The sequence below is a fragment of the Perognathus longimembris genome, unplaced genomic scaffold, assembly GCF_023159225.1.
Source record: "Perognathus longimembris pacificus isolate PPM17 unplaced genomic scaffold, ASM2315922v1 HiC_scaffold_4546, whole genome shotgun sequence".
Lineage (NCBI taxonomy): Eukaryota > Metazoa > Chordata > Mammalia > Rodentia > Heteromyidae > Perognathus > Perognathus longimembris.
This window is the reverse complement of record NW_025959875.1, coordinates 33,388-55,903: the sequence shown is the minus strand read 5'-3', so window position 1 is coordinate 55,903 and position 22,516 is coordinate 33,388. Positions and strand designations below refer to the sequence as shown.

The window sequence follows — 22,516 nt, the reverse complement described above, 5'->3', positions numbered from 1 at the left end:
TAAGGAAAGTATAGGACTTAGTCAAGTGAAGGACAAAAGTATTGGTTATTTTGGAAAGATCATAATAGCCGTCTGGGAATATGACCCAGTGGTAGAGTACTTGCCTCGTATACATGAAGCCCTGGGTTCGATTCTTCAGCACCACATATATGGAGAAAGCAAGAGGTGGTGCTGTGCCTCAAGTGGTAGAGTGCTAGCCTTGAGCAAAAAGAAGCCAGGGGCAGTCCTCAGGTCCTGAGTTCAAGTTCCATGACTGGCAAAAACAAGATCATAATAATACACAGAAACTAGATGGATGAGCATTTGCAAATAAATTGGTATATTAGAATATGAAGTGTTTATATAAAAGGTAGGAGAGGGACTTCTTATTGGATTTTTTCATATGTAACAGGGAAGCACTGAAACCTTTCTTTAAGAAAAAGGATAAATATCACTAAAATAATTTTGGACACTTTATAAGGGTTAAATTTGGGCAGAAAGTCAGAAATAGAAAATTTTGTTTTATATTTGGTAGGTGATAAACACCAATGATAGAACACTAATACAAGAGGAAAAAAAAGGAAAAAAAATTGAGAATATTTACTTGTGATTGGTAAAATGTAGTCATTGATATAAAAGAAAATGAAGTTAATAATTCTATCAAAACCACAAATGGATAAAAGAGGGAAACAGGGACTTTTGTTTAGCTCTGTTTGTTAAATCTTATCTATAATGCTCAAATCCCTAGCAAAAGATTATAGTCATCACGTTGATGAAAAGTTGATGATTTCATGCTTGAGCTATTACTACTCAGCTGTCTGATTGGAAGGACCTAGTATCGGTTGTCATGCTTTTTCTTTCTCTGGATCAAATTGTTTAAATACAAAGTATAATTGTTTTTAAAACAGAAGAGGGAAAACAAGAAAGGGCAGTAGAGGGGAGGAGTTTGATTATGTGCAAGAATGCAAATATCACTATGAAACCCCTTTGTCAAATTAAGGTGTGCAGATCTCAAAGAGGACTAAACCATCTAAACTCAATTAGATATTTAAGTGCCATTTGAAACTTATAGTAACAGATATTTTAATTATTTTAGAATTTATAAAATCCCACTCTGCTGAAGCACCTATATATACTTCAGGTACCAAACAAGGTAAGTCTCAATTATATCATTGTGTTGATACCCTCTATTTAGCTCACTTATAGCTATAACTTAAAGTAAAAAGTTACTATAACAAAAGAAATACCCTGGAGTTAGAAGCAATACCATTAATCTGGCTGTCAAGTAAATATTGAAATCCCTAGTTCAGGATCCATGATGCCTAAATGACTCATTTTTTGAATGGTGATATGGAAAACAGACTTTGGATAGAGGTTTTCAAATGTGATTATGACAACAGGCCTCTATAATGATAAATGCAGATGTTTTATAGGGTTTAATGCTAAGAACAATATATCATCTTAAATACACTGATGATTTGACCCCTGTGTACTTATTTGGGATATAAATGTATCTAACATTTTTGTATGACACATACTACATGGAAATAAAATATACTTGGATTATGTCATATTATTAGACAGAATTTTTTAAGCAATAATATATAAGAAAGACTTGCTAGTAATTGGAAAGCAAATACTTGGAGGAAGTTTCTGGTAATTTATTCCTATTTCAACTTGATCTTTAAATTTCAAAGTTTCTGTCTTCAAACACTGAAAGCAAATCAATTGAGAATACAGTATCCAGCAGTCAAGTATTCATTCAAAGGGCAAATTAAAACATTCCATAATGAACACAACCTAAAATACCACCAAGTCAGCACTACAGAAGATAATAAAAGATGTCCTGCATACAAATGATTAATATAAACACAAAACAGGCAGAGAAAACAGATCCTATCAGATGAGAAATAAACATAGGAAGCACAGCAGAGACACAACCCCCAAATGGAGAATAATATGATAGTTTTAACCACATATTCCAGTTCTCCAATCAATAGACATAGACGGATAGTTGGGTCAAAAAGCAAGACTGAATGATCTTCTGTCTAAAAGAGACATATGTAACTAACACAAACAAAATATCTACAGAAAGTGAAAAACTGGAACAAAATTTTCCAAGCTATGGATAAAGGCAGATTTCATATTAAAATTAGAAGAGACAAAGAAAGACACTTCATATCAATAAAAGTAACTCCACCAAAAAGACTTAATTTTAAATATTTGTATGCCAAATACTAGAGCACCAAACATTGTCAAACAAACCCTAGTGGACTTTAAAGCACATACAGATTCAAACAGAGTGATGTGAGCTCCAATACACCATTGTCATCAATAGATAGATCATCCAGTCAAAATTCAGCAAAGAAACCTCATTTAATTGGTTACATAGGACAAGTGGATCTAATAAGTGCCTACAGAATATTTTACTCAGTAGCTATATAATACAAATTCCTTATGGCAGTCCTTATGCTAATTGAAATTACCCTTTGTAACCTGTCAGAACATAATGGAATAAAATTAGAGCTTAACAGCCAAAGTCACTAGAGAAAACACTCAAACTAAAGGAAATTGAACAAAACATTGCTCAATGAAAGTTCATAGCTATGAATACCTATATTAACAAACTAAAGAAATATCAGATTAGTACCCTGATGTCTAACTTCAAGATTGTAGAAAATCAAGAACAAGTCAATCCCCAACCCAGCATATAAAAATAAATACTAATGATTAAATCAGAAATAAAGGAGATATTAAAACATATATATAATAAATGAACAAAATAGAGTAGGCTTTTTTTTAAGTAACAAAACTGATAAGCCCTTAGCAAACCTGATTGAAGGAAGAAGAGAAGACAATAAACAAAATCAGAGATGAGGAAGAGAACATAACAACAGATATGTGTAAGATTCAAAATGTTATAAGGGAAGAATTTGTAAATCTTTATGCCAGCAAACTGGAAAATATGACAGAAATGGATGCATTCATAGATAAAATTAATGTAATAAAACTGAAGCTATAAACCACCGAAACAGATCCATAATAAGTAATGAAGTTAAAAAGCCAATAAAAAAGAATCCCAACAAGGAAAAGTACAGGCCCCGAATGATTTCACAGCTGAATTCTATCCGAACTGTAAAACAGAACCAACATCAATACTCATCAAATTTTTCCATGAAATAGGAAAAGAGAGATCACAACCAAATTATTCTATGAAGACAGCATCATACTAATCCCCAAACCAGACAGAGATTAAATAACAAAGAGAACTATGGATCAATCTTTTTTTTTTTTTAATGAGCAGAGATTCAAAACCTCATGGAATCCTATTCATCTGGTCTTTCATCCATCCTTGAGCATTTATCCAAGAGAACATGAAAAAGGCTAAATAAACTAAACCTATCAGCACAACCATGTTCATTGTAACGTTATTTACCATAGCCAAGACTTGAAACCAGTGGATGAATGGATCAAGAAAAGATGGTATATATACATACGATGGAATTCTACTCATCCATCAGAAAAAATGATATTTACCATTCTTAAGAAAATGGAAAGATTTGAAAAAATTGTATTTTGTGAAGTAAGCCAGACCCAGAGAAACAAAGGTTGCATGGTTTCCCTCATTGGTGGTAAACAGAATGTACCCATAAATGTATAAGTAAACATGCTGGAGGGTAAAAGAATAATATACTGGGAAATGAGAAATTATACAGGATCTCTCTCTCTCTCTCTCTCTCTCTCTCTCTCTGTGTGTGTGTGTGTGTGTGCTTGTTATTTTCTTACTTATTTAAAATTTATTGTCAAGGTGATGTACAGAGGGGTTACAGTGACATGTGTAAGGTAGTGAGTATATTTCTTGTCCAACTTGTTACCTCCTCCCTCATTTTTCTCCCACTTTTCCATTCCTCCAGACCCCCCAAGTTGTACAGTTTATTTCTAACATATTGTCTTGTGAGTATCACTGTTGCATTGGTTTATCAGTGTCTCATCATTTTGATGTTCTCCTTTCCTTCCCTAATTCAGATAAACTTATGTACAATACCCAGGGCACCAAAATCAAATATGGTGACAACAGGGGATAAACCATAGGAAAGATAAAGAAAAGGAAAAGGAAATAATTTCACATAGTACATTGAAAAAAACAAAAACAATGAAAAACCTAATTTCCATATCTTGGAGTTCATTTCACTTAGCATCATCTTATATGATCATATATATGCATAGCTATTGAGCTACTGTGATCTTCTGCTAGGACTATCCTAGATAAATGCTAAGTATTACCAGTGAGGAAAACCATGGACCCTATACCTCTTTGGGTCTGGCTTACTTCACTTAATCTGATTTTTTCCCCCAAGACTTTCCATTTCCTTATTAATGGGGCAGTGTCATTCTTTCTGATAGACACATAGAATTGCATTGTGTACATATACCACAATTTCTTGGTCCATTCGTGTACTGAGTGGCATCTGGGTTGTTTTCATATCTTAGCTATGGTAAATAATGCTGCATTGAACATGGTTGTGCTGGTAGCTTTAGTGGGGCCTTGTTTGTGATCATTTGGGTAAATGTCCAGGAGATTGTTAGGTCATAAGGGAGGTCTACGTTTAGTCTTTTGAGGAACCTCCATACTGCTTTCTGGAGTAGTTGAACAAGTTTACATTCCCACCATCAGTATAATAGAGTTCCCTTTATCACTACCAGCAGTTCTTATTGTTAGTTTTCTATAATGTCCCTCCTATCTGGGGTGAAGTAGAATCTCAATTTTGTTTTGATTTTCATTTCTTTTAAGGCTAGAGCTATTGAACATGTCTTCATCTGTTTATAAGCCATTCTTGCTTCTTCCTTTGAGGAGTCTCTCTTCAAGTCTTTAGCCCACTTATTAATGGGGTTGTTTATTTGAGGATTTGTTTTAAGAGGTGGTTAATTTTTTGAGTTCTAAGAATTTTTAGATATGAGGCCCTTGTCTTATGCATAGCTAGCAATTGTTTCCATTCTGTGTTCTTTCTATGTTATCTATATCCTTTGCCATGCAGAAACTCTTCAGTTTGATGCAATTCCATTTATCCATCCTTTCTTTGATTTGTTGTGATTTTGAATCTTTACTTAGGAGCCTGAGTATTTTGCCTATCCCTTCCTATAATATTTTCAGTGTCTGGTCTTATATTGAGGTCTTTGATTCATTTGGAATTGATTCAGGTGCAAGGTGATATATAAGGACATAACTTCAGTTTTCTGCATGTGTATAGCCAATTCTGCCAGCACCAGTTGTTGAAGAGGCTGTCTTTCCTATCCAGTGTTTTTGTCTCCCTTATCAAATATTTAGGTCTGTGGGTTCTTTTCTGGGTTTTCTATTCTATTCCTTTGTCCTTTGGCCTATACTTGTGCCAGAACTGTGCTTTTTTTTTTTATTATCAGTGCTTTGTAATAAGAGTTTGAAATTTGATATTGACATTGCTCCAGCACTATTCTTCCTGTTAATGTTTAGTTTTGCTATTTAGGGTCTTCTATTATTCTATAAATTTTTTGTATTGCTTCCTCTATATCATTGAAAAGTATTATGGGATTTTGATGGGTATTGCATTGGATTTGTAGATAGCTTTGGGCAGTATTGGCATTTTCACAATATTAATCCTTCCAATCCAAGATCATGAGAGGCTTTCCATTTTCTTAAATTTAGTTTCCTTTTCAGGTTTTAAAATTTTTCATCATAGAAGTCCTTCACATCTTTGGTTAAATTATTTCCTAGATATACTTTGTTTTAAGCTATTACACATGGTGTTGCTCTCCTGATTTCAGTCTTGCTCTTCTCATAGATGGTATACAGAAAAAGGTACTGATTTTTGTGGGTTAATTTTATACCCTGCTATGTTGAAAAAGCTTTGGTTCAGCTTGAGTAACTTGGGAGAAGAATTTATGTTGTTTTTTTTTTAATTTAATACAGGAGCATGATATCTGCAAGGAGGGAGACTTTTACTCTTCCTAATTCTGTCTTCTTCTTTTTTTTTTTTTTTGGCCAGTCCTGGGGCTTGGACTCAGGGCCTGAGCACTGTCCCTGGCTTTTTTTTGCTCAAGGCTAGCACTCTACCACTTGAGCCACAGTGCCACTTCTGGCCATTTTCTGTATATGTGGTGCTGGGGAATTGAACCCAGGGCCTCATGTATACGAGGCAAGCACTCTTGCCACTAGGCCATATCCCCAGCCCCCTAATTCTGTCTTCTTATGCCAGCAATTTATAATTTTTTCCCCTTTTCTCTGCATAACTATAGCTTACTTGGTATGACTCTCTAGAAGTGAAAGCCTAATGGGACCTTCAACACTCTGCTTCTTTGGAGACAGCTTAGTTTGGACTAACTCATTGGGCATTATGTTGTGAATGAACTATACAACTTGTCAGTAAGAACAGAAGGGAAAACAGAGAGAGTGAGGGAAGGGCTTTCATCGTTTATAAAGGTACTCTTTACCTCACACATGTAACTTTAACTACTCTGTACACCACCTTTATAATAACAATAAAACATTTTAAAGATTTATGCAAATATAAGAATGCAAAATACCTGATCACTTATTTTAATATTGACTTCATAGTGAGATATTTTAGGCATGTTTTTTTGAATAAAATACACCACTAAATGAAAAACAACACCAAAAACCTTTGGCAATCAAATGGGTTTAAAAATTAAATTGTTAGAAAACCAACAACTCAATCAATAAATGGGCTAAGGAACTAAAGAATCTTCTCAGAAGAATTGAAAATGGCCAATAGACACATGAAGAAATATTCAACATTTCTGGCCATAAAGAAAATGCAAATGAAACCAACATTGAGATGTCTGTTCACCCTATTAGAATGATCATTCTTTATCTATATTTTTTTATTCTTTTACACATTTGAATTTAACCCATTGGTCACTTTCCAGCTGCATAGTTTTTAAAAGTTTATATTGCGTATCTGAGGCTGAATGTCTTCATTTCAAAATGGCAAGTATAGCTCTGTCTATGAGTTATTTTGAGAATTAAGAAGATTCAAATAATGTATAGCCTTGCATATAATCGTGTACTCAGAAGTTGTTTGTTCTTTAGTATGTGGCCCTCCTGTCCTCTCTATATTTATTTAGTTTTCACAGCTCTAACGAGCTATATGAGGGCAGAGCTATCGCCTCAGCCATTTTACCAACTTTATGCTTATTTATTTTGATGGTAGAACCTGCTCATTCAGCTTCTAAACGAATGAAGATGATGGTTGACATGTATGAGATGCTGCTGAAGAAATTAGAGAGGTAAGATTTTAAAATTAATATTTTCAATGATTACGTCTAGTATATACTTACTGTAGAAATATTGGACATGAAGAAAATAAAGTACCCACCAAATATTTAATGTTCTTAAAACAATTTATGAATATATACATTGTTATATATTATATCTTAGCATACTTAATATTTTATGTGACATATAATTTTAAATTTAAAATTACAAACATATAGAATGTGAAATAGAATACAAACTATCTGCTTTTCAGAAATGGTATGATGTTCTCTCCAAATTAAAAGCCAAATATTACATACTCTGGATACTGTTCTGTAAATATTTACACCAAAAATATTGAAAATGGGCTTCAAAAATTTTTTTTGCATACTCATTTCACTGTAAAAGGTGTAAAGAATCCAAGTGGCCCCAAATGGGTAAATGGAAAATCAAAATAAAATATGTACATATTATACAATGTATAATACATTAATAATTAATATACAGTAATAATGTACACATACATTAGACTATGTATTATAAGCACATTATCATATACATATAATATGTATATATTCATGATACCTCCAGGATACATCATTATGTGATATGCATTCATAAATACCACAAACATATATGTCATTTATCATGTGTATTCAAATATATCATGTTATATATCTGATATATATGAACAATGGATTATTGGCTAGTGTTAAAGAAATTCAGATACATGTTTTTTCAAATAAAATTTGAGGACCTCAAAGTAAGTTCCCTACACCAGTCACAGAAGGACAAATAATGTATGACTTTTCTTTACATTAGGCACCAAGTAAAAATTCATAAAGACAGAAAACCTAACAATGGCTTCCAAGAAGTGAAAGGCTTAGGAAGTGTGGAATTGAAGTTTAATAAATAACGGAATTAGCAAGTTCTAGGTTTTTGGTTATAATGTCAAAGATGGTGAATTTTGTATGTGTTTTATCATATTTTGAGAACATAAGAAATAGAATATGGCCTAGTGGTAGAGTGCTTGCCTCATGTACATGAAGCCCTGGGTTCGATTCCTCAGCACCACATATATAGAAAATGGCCAGAAGTGGCGCTGTGGCTCAAGTGGTAGAGTGCTAGCCTTGAGCAAAAAGAAGCCAGGGACAGTGCTCAGGCCCTGAGTCCAAGGCCTAGGACTGGCAAAAAAGAAAAGAAATATTAAAATGATCATAAATGTTGGTTGTTTATACTTACATATACAAATTTATATGGATTCTTTTCAAAAATAAATCTTCATTCTTCATTTATTATTTGTGTATTTTATTTTACATAGTGAGATTATTCTTGTCATGGAAGCTTCATACTTTGCATATAGTATACTTCGGTCATATTCACCTCATCTATTATTTTTTCTCATAGTGAAATTTGTACTCTTGATTCATATTGATAAAAACAGCACTGTACTGTCACCAAAACTAAAAGAAAAGAAGATAACATTTAGCCTAGAAGTAAATGTACAGAATACAGCCCTTGATCTTTGTAAAAAAATTACCCCAAACCTGGGGAAAACAACAAAAAGTGGAGAAAAGCAGAGTCACTAACAAAGGGTGTTAGAAATACTGATACATAGCTCTCACATAACTCTTGTGAAAAAAATCAACCCAAAATTGTTGCAAAAAATTAATACAAAACTTAAAACTTTTATGATGGAATGAAAAAACTCGAGCATATCGGCATATAGAATTAATTTCTGAATAAGTTATTAATTGTCCAGAGAATTAGAGCAAGAACTGATGAATAGCTTTATATCAAAGGAGAAAACCTCTGCAAATCAAAATAAGCAATTACTAGTAACAATAGAACACAGAAAATTGGAGAAAAGCCTTACCAGCTTTTCGTCACAGAGACCACTGATGCCATAATCTACAAAGGTCTCAGAAAATTAAATGACCACAGAACAGTCTAACAATCTATTTAATGAGTGAGTAAATGATGTGAATAGTTTCCAGAAGAAGAATTGTAAACGGCTACTAGATACATGAAAAATGTTCCATATTCTCAGCCATAAAGGAAATGCAATTCAAAACTATGCTAAGATTTCATATCATCCATGGTACTTAAAATGTACTCTAACTTTTATATTATTTAAAACACTCTGTAAAACATATAAGTGTGTTACAATGTATTTGTGTGCATGTAAACATTGTGTGTTTTTCAGTGCTCTACTGGACCAAGAGTTGTTAGAAGCTGTAAGTATATAAGTATATATTTTAATTTAAAAGTTCAATTTAAAATTGGACTTTTTTTTGTCAGTCCTGTGGCTTGAACTTGGGGCCTGGGCATTGTCCCTGAGCTTTTTCTCTCAAGTCTAGTGCTCTACCACTTTGAAACACAATGCCACTTCTGGTTTTCTGGTGGTTATTTGGAGATAAGAGTCTCACAGATTTCCCTTCCTGGGCTGGCTTTGAACCAAGATCCTCAGAACTCAGCCTCCTGAGCTGCTAAGATTATAGGCATTAGCCACCAGCACCTGGTTGAAATTGCACTTTTAAAATTGTGTTTTTTATTATAGTTAAATGGCTCTGTTAAGGAGTTCCCATTTAATAAGTGAGTTTATGAATATAATACATCTTGATCAATGTCACTATTTTCATTATTCTCCCCATTCATTCCAATCCAACCTCTCATATGATAGGCTATTGCATATCCTAAGAAATTTTCTTCATATGCATTGGATATTAGGACAGTATTTTCCCTCTAGTGTTGAATAATCTTCCACTTTGTACTTGAGTCATAAGAAACTCGTGCCATTTAACACCATCCTAAATAGAAATCCAATGGTTAATATATTTTCTTCAAGAAACTTCAACAAATGTGTACATTAGAATGTTTCATGTTCTTTTGAATTTCCTAGGCATGATTACTAATAAATACTTTTGAAATAACTTGCAATGTCCATAGTCTTCTGAGTAGGTCTACTGTTTACCAGTTTTAGTTTCTTGTCCTTATTCAAGTCCAGTAATAGCTTCACTAGACAACTTTCATTAAAATTAATACCAATGTTTCATTGTTCTGTCGTATTAGTGAGATTTTCTTAAGTATTATCCAAATATCTCTTCAATATTGAGATTTTTAGCCATCGTTATTACTTAATATTTGCTTTTAGAAATATAAAGATATGGAACACAATTTTGAAGAGTTAACACTGGAGAAATTAACGCTGCAAAGTGAACTACAAACCTTGAAGACTGAGGTTAGTAAAGTTTTAATATCTGAAAAGCTTAATGTCTGAAATGATATATAGTTTAATCTCAGACATTATTCTAGGATAGGAATAAACATTTAGGATGTTTTACAGTACGTCTCAATAATGACAAAAATCTAAAATGATGATATCTTCTTCTCAGAGAATGAAAGTTCCAAAATATAGTCAATCAATATCACTCCTGCTCTTGTTTGCTCCCAGTTTTCTCTCTCCTAAACCCCACAAGTTTTATAGTTCATTTTTTAAACATAGTGTCTAGTGAGTATCCCTGGCTGCATTAGTTCACACTTTGTCTCACCATTCCTGTGTTTTCCTTTTGCCTCCCACAAATCAGATAAACTTACATACAAAAGGTCCAGAAATTAAAAACCATGACAAAAGGGAAAAAGTGAAAGAGAAAGAAAGTTAAACAAAAACCACAAAAAATTGTGCTTCTATTTCTTGCAGTTTATTTTGATAGGCATCATTTTATATGATCATATCCTAGTGTTCAGTTTTGCTATTCAGGGTCTTCTATTATTCTATATGAATTTTTTTATTTCTTCCTGTATATCATTGAAGAATGTGATGGAGTTTTGATGGGTATTGCATTGAATTTGTAGATAGCTTTGGGCACTATTACCATTTTCATGCTGCTAATCTTCCCAATCCAGGAGTATAGGAGGCTTTCCATTTCCTTAAATCTGCTTTAAATCTGCTTTTTTTTCAGGTTTTTAAAGATTGTCATCATAGAATTTACATTTTGGTTAAGTCAATCCCTATGTATTTTTTAGGCTATTACACATGGAGTTATTTTTTCTGATATCTGTCTCACTCTTCCTATTGTCAGCATACAGAAAAGCTACTGATTTTTTGTGGGTTAATCTTATGCTCTGCTACTTTGCAAAGTTTTGGATCAGCTCCAGTAACTTGGAAGAGCAATCTACTGGGTTCTTTGCACACATGCTTATGTCCTCTGCCAGAGGAATAACTTTAATTCTTCTTTCCCTTTTTGGATCCACTTTATGTTTTCTTCTGGTCTTATTGCTCTAGCTAGAAATTCCAGTGTTATTTTGAAGAGGAGCGCAAGAGTAGACATCCTTGTCCCATTCCTGATTTTAGAGGAAATGGTTTAACTTTGAGCCACTTAGCAGAATGTTGGCTCTAAGTTTGTCATATACAGTTTCTCTTATATTGAGGAATGTTCCAGATTCCTAGTTTGTCCAGAGCTCTTATCATATAGGGGCGATGAATCTTTTCAAATGCTTGTTATGGGGGCTGGGAATATGGCCTAGTGGCAAGAGTGCTTGCCTCCCATACATGAAGCCCTAGGTTTGATTCCCCAGCACCACATACATAGAAAACGGCCAGAAGTGGTGCTGTGGCTCAAGTGGCAGAGTGCTAGCCTTGAGCAAAAAGAAGCCAGGGACAGTGCTCAGGCCCTGAGTCCAAGGCCCAGGACTGGCAAAAAAAAAAAACAAAACCCAAAACCAAAAACAAAAAAAAACAACTCAAATGCTTGTTATGCATCTACTGAGATGATCATATAGTTCCTGTCCTTTCTGCTGTTGAGTTGGCTTACATTAATTGACTTGTGTATATTGAACCAACTTTGCAACCCTGGGATGAATCTTATTTGATCATAGTGTATAATTTTTGTTTTTTCTTGAATTGGCTGGCCAGAATTTTATTGAGAACTTTCGCATCAATGCCCATCAAAGAGATGGATCTTTTTCTTCGATGAGTCCCTATCCGGTTTAGGGATAAGAGTTATGCTGGCTTCATAGAATTAATTTGATAGTGATCTTTTCTTTTCAATTTAATCAAAGAAATAGAAGAGTATTGGAGTAAGCTCTCCTTTGAAGGCCTTATAGAACTTGGCATGAATCTCTCTAGTCCTAGGTTTTTCTTGGATAGGAGGTCTTTTATATTTCATTACTTGTTATATGTCTATTTAATTGGTTTAAATTTTGTTTTAGTTTTGGTATATCAGTATTCATAGGAATTCTTCCATTGTTACCATAAAGGTAAGCAAAATATTCCCTTATAATATTCTGACTCTTGATTGTTTCTGTCTTGATGTTCCTGCTTTCATCTCTGATTTTATTTATTTGGGAGTATCTATTGTTAGGTTAGCTTTCCTAAGATTCTGTCAATTTTGTTAATTTTTTAAAAAAACAAACTTTTATTTTATATGTTTAAATATTTTCTATGTTTAGTTTCTAATTTGTTTATATCTGATTTAATTTTGATTATTTGTTTCTGTCTTGTGGTTTGGCGTGTTCCTCTGCTTAAAGTGCAGCATTACATTGCTGATTTAAGATTTCTCCAATTTATTGTTGTGGGCATTCAGATCTACACTATTTCTTCTGATACTGCTTTTGCTGTGTCCTAGAGGGGATGGTATTTTGTGTTCATGTTTTGTTAAATTACATAAATGTTTGAATTTCCATTCTGATCTCTTCAGTGATCCACTCCACTGGTGACTCAGCAATGCCTTGGTCAATTTCCACGAGTTAGAGAATTTTCTGTGATGCTTTTTGGTATTGAGCTCTAATTTTATTCTGTTTTAATCTAACAAAATGTGGGGAACAAGTTCAGTTTTTCTGATTTTGCAGAGATTTGTTTTGTGATCTAAAGTATGATCTACTTTGGAGAGTGTTCCATGAGCTGCGGAGACTTTTTATTCTGATGCTGCTGGGTGAACTATTCTGTAGGTGTCTCTTAAGCATGGTTGGCAATGCAATTATTTTGTTCTGAGGTTTGTCTGTTGAGTTTTTGCTGGGATGATCTATCCAGAGGTGACAGTGATGTATTAATGTCCTCATCTGTGGGGCACACATGGAAGTCTATTAGCTGGCCTGCCTATTTCTCAGTCTTGGGGCCACGTGTGGCTAAGATGGCGGCGCCTAACAACAATGCTCAGCTGCTACAAGTGTCTTTGGTTCTAACCTGGAGGCGGTTCTGTGGGCGGTGACCCCCCGTTCTGCGCTTGATGGACAGCTCATCCTTCCCCTTCCTGCTGATCTTAGACCTGATTGGCTCCTGTGCCTTATATTAGTGGCACGCACTTCCCTAATTAATGAGATCTTGTGCCAACTTGACTCCCAGGGCGTCTGATTGTCCTCTGGTGAGGGAGGGCTGGGTGCGGGCGGCCTGCCAACCCTTTTCCTTTCTTGGCTCATCCGGTTGGGGCATGCCTTCCCCGTCTCTCCCATGGGTCGGTGGGGGGTGGGGGGTGGGGGGTGGGGGTGGGGGGTGGGGGGTGGGGAGGGGGGAGGGGGCTAGAGACCCTGGCACTCAACAATCAATATGTTTGGACCTATGTGTGTTTTAGGTTGAGTGGTATTTGTTTGATCAAGTTGGGTGCACCAGCATTTAGTATAGAGGTATTTAGAATTGATACATACTCCCTGACGACAGATCCGTTTATCAGTATATGTGATTTCTTTCTTTGTCTCTCCTAATTGATTTTACTTTGAAGACTATTTTATTTAATGTTGGTATTAATACTCTGGCTTGTTTTATGGGGGCCATGCGCTTGATAGATTTTATTTCAGCCTATTAAATTCAGAATATTTTTGTTTTTGTGGGCACGATGTGACTCTTAAAGAAAGCAGATGGATGGGTCTTCCTTGTTGATCAAACTGGTCCATCTATGTTGTCTAATCACAGACTTAATTTCATTATTATTGAGATTTAGAACTGAGTAGTGTTTGGTAATTCCAACCATGTTATCCACTTATGGTCTCCCTCATTTTTTCTTATTGTATTTATCCTATTCTTTGGTATGGGGCTTTTCTCTGCTACTACAGAGTTCTTGTGGTTTCCTATATGTATGATATCATTAAGTATCCTCAGTGCTAGTTTGGTGAAGAGAAACCATGTTTTAATTTTTCCCTCAGTTATGAAGGAGAGTTTGTTGGATACAATATTCTTGGTTGGTAGTTGTCTTTAAGGCCTGGCATCCATCATTCTAGGCTATTCTTGCTTTTATGGTTTTGGCTGAGAAACCTGTAGTTATTCTGACTGGTTTTCTGGTTTTCTGTTTTCTGACATCTTTAAGGATCCTTTCTTTGGTCTCTATTGATTATCTGTGGATTATAATTTGGCAGTGGGATGTTGTATTCTGCTCTGTCCTGTTTGGAGTTCTAAGGGCTTCTATTTTAATGCGCCTATCACTTTGGATGGTTGGAAAGTTGTCTGCTAGAATTCTGTTAAATATGTTCCTGATCCCTTTCCTATCTCCTTCCTCAATACCCATCAGTCTTAAAATTAGGTCTTCTGATTGCGTCTTGAAGTGTCTGCAAACTCCTTTTTTGTTTCTTGGATTTGTTCAGGGTAATTGTTTCTTATGTCTGTATAGTATCTAATATCTAATCTGTCTTCAATTCGTGAATTCTACTTTCCAGTAGAAAATAATCACAATTAGTTAGGTAGACACAGTGATGTATTACCAGCATCTAATAAGCAGAGGCAAAATGATTCCATGTGTGAGATCAGATGTAGCTACACAGACAGATCCTGTCTCAAACAGAGTATTTTGCATTGTGTGTCCAATTGGTAGTAGCTGATGGGCGGTGTGGACAAAGGCAGGGGCTTAATCCAGGCAAGTTTATAACCCGCCCTTACTGGGAATTCCTCCTTCACGGGGAATAATTGCAATAGCTCATCCCCATCATAAATGGGGTTCAACGGGTTACGGGCGCCCACGGACTGGTTATTGTTCAATCTCGGGTGGCCGAACTGCCACTGGTCCCCCTAAGAAGTTGGGGGTCGCGTACCTAGTTAGCATGCCAGAGTCTCCTTCGTTCATGATGGGAATTAACCAGACAAATGGCTCCACCAACTCGGAATGGCCATGCACCACCTCCCACGGAATGGAGAAGGAGCGGGCAACCTGCATATCAGAAATCATCTAACTAGGTAGAGCTGCGCATTGGTTTTTCTGCTCTATGAAATGTATGGAGGAGGCTATGCTGTGCGCTTAACCCCTTCCCCTCATGCATTCTGCAGGCTTTCTTTGATGTGTTGGCACACCGATCTGAATTTCAGGAAGCAATTTCACCCATTGCAGAGAAGTGGCTGTCATCTGTTACAGAAATGTTATTATTTAGAGCACATTAACTTACGTAAAATTTACATTCAATATTGCAGTTAGGAAACATTCAGTCTGTGTCATTTGTTTTGCTCCTAGGCAGATAATTTTTTTTGAGATGCCAGAGTAATTTTCCAAGTAAAGTATGGAAATCTTAGCAATGTATATTATCATATATTTTACTCTAACTTATAACATTAACCATTTATTTCTGGAAAATGTAACATTATACAGAAAAAAAAGGCAAACAAGAATGTCCAAGCAAAGAAAAGTGAGAAGAAAACAGGAACAAAAAAACCCCAGGCCCCAAAATGGTAAGATATAAATATGCAGGATAATGTTTTTCCTTGATGACTCATGATTGCATTTTTAAGATGAACATATGGTTATGCAAACTTACCTCATTAGAAGTTTTATAAACATTGTAAAACATTGTATAAACATTGTAAAATTGTAAAATACTTACTTTTATAAGAAAATGGGGTATAATTATGGGAAAAAGCTCAAGAGGATAAAATATTAGAGAAGAGTTAGCAGCAATAGGCATTTGATTAGGTAAGTTGAAATAAGTCTTTGAATAATACTTTGATAAAGGATTTTCTTTAGTTCCTCAATCAGTTAGTAAATATTCTGTGACCTAAGAGTTCTCCAAGTCAAATATCCGGAAAAAGTTTTTACTCTAGTTTTAATTATAATTGTCTTTATAAAATCAGTATTTTTATTTTTGTATTTTAAAATGGTTTTATTGATTACTGACATTAGTTTTATAAATACGTTTTGCAGTTTGAATTCACCTAACTAAATTTTAATATAAAATACGGCTGCATAAGGAAGCTATTAATTCAATCTTTATATGTTAATATAATTTCTAGAAAGAAATTAATTGAATATATGATTTGATCTTTGACTTAAAGAAGCATGTTCAGAAAGAAAGGTGAATATTATAGTTTAAAAATCTCAGTCAATTTATATTTTCATCATTCCAATGAAAGCTTATCTTGTGAAAAAGTATGCAGTTGTCTGTTATTTAATAATAATACAGAATGAATAGACTTTAAATAATTTCTTCAAAAGTTTAATTTATTCATAACAGTTTAAATTAAAATTTTAAATATCATAATACACTTTAAATATTTTTACTTACAGGAAGATATCTCCAGAAGAATTTCTTCAACTTCAAGTAAAATATACTTTGAGTCTCTCTCTTTTCTCTTTTACTATCTAATCCTCATCCCTTCCTTTTCCTCTCTCCTTCCCTTTCTTACAGCTATAGTTTTTAATATGTATGAATTGCACACATTAATGAGAATCACTGCTGCAGTTCTACACAGAAACATTTATTTATTGTCAAAATGGTGTATGCAGCGGTTACAGTTTTATATGTAAGGCAGTGAATCCATTTCTTATCAAACTTGTTACCTCCTCCCTCATTTTTCTCCAACCCACCCTCCTCTGAAATTCCCTTCCCCCCTGAGTTGTACAGTTGGTTTACAGCATATTGTCTTGTAAGTATTTCTGTTGCATTGGTTTGCCTTTTTTTTAAATTAAATTTTATTGACAAGATGATGTACAGAGGGGGTACAGTTACATAAAAAGGTAATGAGTACATTTCTTGTCTTATTTGTTACACCCTTCCTCATTTTTCTTTCCCTTCCCTTGTTCAGATAAACATATATGCAATATTCAGTGTACCAAAATCATATAAAATGACCACAGGGGGCATGCCAAAGGAAATTCACCTAGTACATTAAACATAACAACAATAAAATCTTCCTGTTTCCATCTCTTGGAATTGGTTCGCCTTTTACCCTTTGTCTCTCCATTTTGATGTTCACCTTCACTTCCCTAGTTCCATCCATTGAACTCTTTTGCAATCTCTTGGAATTAATTTATTTTTTCTTTTGTGTTCTCCATGCATTTGTTCATTCGTCTTTGATTTCAACCATTGCATTCATGAAATATCTTGTGGATAATTTCTCTTTTCATCAAGTATTTTTATTAGCAGATCTATGAGTCCATTCTGTGATATTAGCTTTCTTTCTTTTATCGAATGGTTGTTGTTTTTAGAAGGTATTGTGTTTCCTTGATTTCTTCTACCATCTTCCATTTAGTATCTAGATGTTCAGCACCTCTCCTTACTTTCTGGAAGCCCTCCTGGAAAGCAAGTCTTTTGCTCACTGCTATAACTTAGGCAGGTCTCTGAACTGGGGTGCACGCCTTCAATCCATGTTCCTGTTGACTTGAAGCTCAGCTGCAAGCTGAGCTCTTCCCTGCCACTGTGGCCTGGCCAGCTCTCTAGGGTAGGAATGCAGTGCTTGGCTCTTTGTCCATGCACCCTCAGCCATCAACTAGAGCCCTGGGCTCCGGTACGCCCTCCGCATCTTTCTTGTTGGACTCATGGAGGGGGACAAGCAGGTGGTTCCCAGGTCTTAGGTGTCCGCACTGCCTGCTTCCTGAATTTCTCCTGTGAAGCAGCACTGAATCTCTAGGTGTCTCCAAATCTTTATCCAATACTGAATTTTAGCACATTAGTCACTCACTACGAAGATATATCTTGCTATTTGAATTTCAAACTGGCAGAAACTGGAAATTGCAATTTTAGGTAAGTACTACACCTCAGTGGACAAAACTGTTTGGTCATGCTGAAATCTCATGCACTTCCACAGGGATGTAGTTTTACTTTTTGCTGCAAATAAATCTAAGCACGCACTTCTGTTTACTTATTCCTGAATTATTTCCGTCCTCAGGCTGGGAACTTGGTGCATTTCTAATCAGTCTCATGATCATCTAGAGTCAGTTGCCAAAGCTGTCATGGCTGGTATTGGAAAAGCGCCAAGACGGCCTTGATTTGCCATCTTGGCTAATATAGTTTCCTATTTAATATAATTTTCAGATTTTACGTAATCTAAATGAAGTGTATCAATTCAATGTAAGCATTGAGTTAGCATCTGAAGGTTTATCCTCTGGACATAATAAAGAAAAATTTTGTGATATAAAATTTTAGAAAATGTAAATATTTATTTTGGTCCCCCATATGTTTAAGCATGTACACCTATTGGTCTATCCTAGTTGATTGGTCTATCCTTATTATTATAATTCTATCTTTAGAACAGAGAACTTAGAAGTATGGAATAAATGAGTCATGCTTACTGAATTATAAAGTATACCCTGATTGCAAAAGATAGTCCAAAGAACTTTTCTTTTTATTGATGGGGCTAAAATAGTTAAAATACAAACTCAAATACTATTTTTCCATTTGCTAATTTTTTCAAGACCCATTATTCTAAAGTGCCTGTAACTTTTTTTATTTTTCTAAGCACAATGCTACAATTTTTAAAGATATTTTTTGTTAAAATGATTTACTTTTCTCCCAGCTGTGAAACCTATAATGAAAATGTAAACAGCAATAGTAGTTACATTCTGTAGAATCCATGGTATAACTTTCTTGTATCTTATGTATTATAATGTATTGCAATATGCATGGGATTGTATTTCCAACTTTAAGGCTACTGAAATATTTGTATGCTGAAATATGTTATCTCCCTTTGGAAACATACTGGTCTCAATTATTTTTGACATACTAGACATAAAAGACAAGTATCTTGTAGTAACTATGAATATGGAGTTAGAAAACAGCATGGATATCAATATAAAAGTAAAAATATAACTCAGACATGGAATAACATCTATTTCAGAAAATTCATTGTTCAGTTATAACAGGAAGTGTGGAGAAATAAACCAGTAGTAGGTTAACTAAGATGAATGTTATCAGTATTCTTTATTGCACTGAGTAGGATTGGAGACTTATTTACATTTGGCAAAGCAGCAGGAAGCTGTAATTTCAACCAATATCCACCATTTCAATTGAGGAGTACACAAGTAAATATTCATGTTCAAATCATCATCTTGACGACTTACAGATTTTGGACAATAATCAAAGTAAAATTTAAAGTAACTCAAACCAAATACCAACTGTACAAGAAATGTATCCAATGCCTAACGTATGAAACTGTAACCTCTCTGTACATCAGTTTGATAATAAAAATTTGGAAAAAAAAAACACCAAACCAAATACCTCCTACCTTTTGTTACTTTCTAGAAAGAAGCAGATGTTCTGAAAGAGGAGAACAATAACCTTAAGGAGCAACTGCAAAGTGCTTTATTGGTAAAATATACCATATTTCTTAAATGATCTTATAAATGGATAAAATATGCATGTTTTAGTAATCAATTTAGTTATATAAAGGGATTTGTATATTTATTATGCATTGTGAGTTTTAAAGTATTTTTACTTTACTGAAACTCTTATAGCAATAAAATGGAATATTCATTGACATAGAGTAATTCAAATTGAATTCAAAGTGAGTTTTCATATTTAAATAATGTATTCTATTTCAAAGGATAGACAATATAATTTAAAGTAAAATCTAAAGCACCCAATTAAGATGAGTTCAATGAGGAGATTAGCTATTATTGCTTTTTTTCAATTATTACCTAAACAAAGAAAAACTGAAATAGTTATAAAGCTATTCATATGGTCTCAAAAGTATAACTATTTTCATGCTATATAATTTATGTGTTCTAAAGAATATAAGATTGATTACTAAAGCTATTAGTGATACAGCTTAAAATATGACATGTAGTAATAGAGTATATGTAGTCATGACTACATTTTACTCTGTTCTAAAACATCTATCATTTATGAATGATTATTCAATTGTTTAATTCAGAAAACAATACAAAAGAGAATTTAGCACATTTAACAGAAAATCAGAATTTTTTATGAATAAAGAAATAATGCATTATAGATGGTTCCAAGTCTGAATATCGACAGTATTTCAACTTACCATAGTTTCAAATTGATGTAAAAATGGTTTGCATAAAAAAATTAGTTCTGAGAATATCAAAATTCTTATAGGGAGAAAGGAATCTGATAATCAGACAAAAATAAGTAAGACTGGTTTATTCAATTAAACAATGCATTATTACAAAGAACAAAAAAATACATGTGTTACTAATATATACAATGTGACATTTGACTAGTAAAACTTTTGAAATGGCCTTAGTCTCCATGTATAAGGAGTTTTCTAGGTAAATTCCAACATATTAGTAAACATAAGTCTGCTACGTATTCTGGCAGGTGTTTATGTTTGTCATAGAAACGTATCAATGTGATATTTAATAAAAATAACTTATGTATGTATTGCATGGTTTAGTATAGATAAAAATTTTAAAAATATACATTAGCTATAATTTACAAATAATTAAAGAGGTCAAAATAAAATGTTAATACTGATATTTCTGAATTTGGTTATCATGTTTGCTTTCTTCATCTATCTATCTATCTATCTATCTATCTATCTATCTATCTATCTATCTATCTTTTCTTTTTGGTCGGTTGTGGGGCTTGAACTCAGGGCTTAGGTGCTGTCCCTGAACTCTTCAGCTCAAGGCTAGTGCTCATTCACTTGAGCCACTTCTGATTTTCTGGTAGTTAATTGGAGATAAGAGTCTCATGGACTTTCCTGCTTTGGCTGGCTTTGAACCATGAACTTCAGATCTCAGCCTCCTGAGTAGCTAGGATTACAGGCATGAGCTACTGTAGAATTATTTACGCTTCACATTTTTTTCATTTTTGATATTGTAGATATAATTTTTTTTCTATTTGTAATCATTTCTAGTAGTGCTATTCATTGCATCCACTAAAATCCAAATGTTAAAGAGTTCTAAAATGAATTATTTTAGCACAACGTCTAATGTTAAATGCTGAAGCTGTTAATTATACCAATGACTTTCCTTAGCTCCCTCAAATTAGCAAATGAAAGTTGAGAGGAAATATGGGAATAAATGCATCCAGATTTCTGAAGGTTGTACTATTGAAAATAAGATGTCACTAGAAACGATTGACACTGTTTTCTTAAAAATAGGAATCTGAGAAGAACAAGAGAGAGCTTAAGTGGGCTCTAAAGTTTCAGATGGAATCTCTTCGGAGTGAATCAAAGAGCAAGGTATCGGTGGGAATGGGGGCCAGTAAGAGACAACTTAGAGGTGACACCTCATTTAGGAGAGACTCAAAGGCAGCATTCATTAAACCCTCACTTGGACAAATGGCAAATGATCGCATCTTCGAACAATAAAAGATGCAGTTAACCAGCATAGAGAAGAGTTTGTGCTACAACACCTAATTGCTTCTTATTTTACTCACACACTGCCACTTCCGGCTTCTTGCTGGTTAGTTGGATGTAAGGGTCACATGGTCTTTTCTGCTTGGGCTGTCTTTCACCTTCAGTCCTTGGATCTCTGTCTTTCAAGTGGCTAGGATGACAGGCATGAGCCACCAGAGCCCAGCCTCATATATTAGTTTTAAATGATGATTTTAATACCTATGATTTGAAATCTAGAAAAGTTAGGATTTCAAAGACTAAAAAATATGCTGGACAAAATTAAATATGAATGGAAAACCATGTGGAAAAATACTTAAAATATTTTAGTTATTTATTTTGTGTGCAGTAGTTTCAGAAGCTTCTGTTTTTTTTTATCAAAGGTTTTCTGCAGGTATGTTTAGGCTTTTGAAATTTAATAATTTCCCCAAATTCAAGCCCTTTGTTTAATTTGTTTCTAGGCCAAAAGTATGTGTAACATTACACACACGCAGGTATGCACTTCATAGATAGCTCTATGTTCTTGCTACATTTTGCTTTTCTAAATCCATGGAACATATTAGTGATACCAGTACCCATTGAAGTATCAATTAAACCAATGACTTTCCCTAGCTTCCTCCAAGTAGTACATAAAAATTGAGAGTTAGTATGGGCATAAAGACATAAATGTATGCCGATACCTATAGTTCTGCTAGACAGATGTCACAGAAAACAAATTGTGACATGTACTTTCTTAAAGACAAGAAGCTGAAATGAATGAACATCAATTTAGAAGCAAGGGCAGAGTGAGCGTGAGA

General features: G+C 34.2%; 2 long non-coding RNA genes across 2 annotated transcripts; one reads left to right on the top strand and one right to left on the bottom strand.

Moving 5' to 3' along the window:
- Positions 1 to 3,799: 3,799 nt before the first annotated feature.
- LOC125344850 lies at positions 3,800 to 19,757 on the bottom strand. The gene is made up of 4 exons (XR_007209656.1): positions 19,634 to 19,757; positions 19,277 to 19,530; positions 18,002 to 18,004; positions 3,800 to 3,846 (listed from the first exon to the last, which is right to left on the bottom strand). It is a non-coding gene; the product is annotated as an uncharacterized LOC125344850 (long non-coding RNA).
- On the top strand, positions 15,471 to 22,022 carry LOC125344849. The gene is made up of 4 exons (XR_007209655.1): positions 15,471 to 15,872; positions 16,705 to 16,738; positions 19,658 to 19,723; positions 21,486 to 22,022. It is a non-coding gene; the product is annotated as an uncharacterized LOC125344849 (long non-coding RNA).
- The last annotated feature ends 494 nt before the right edge of the window (positions 22,023 to 22,516 follow it).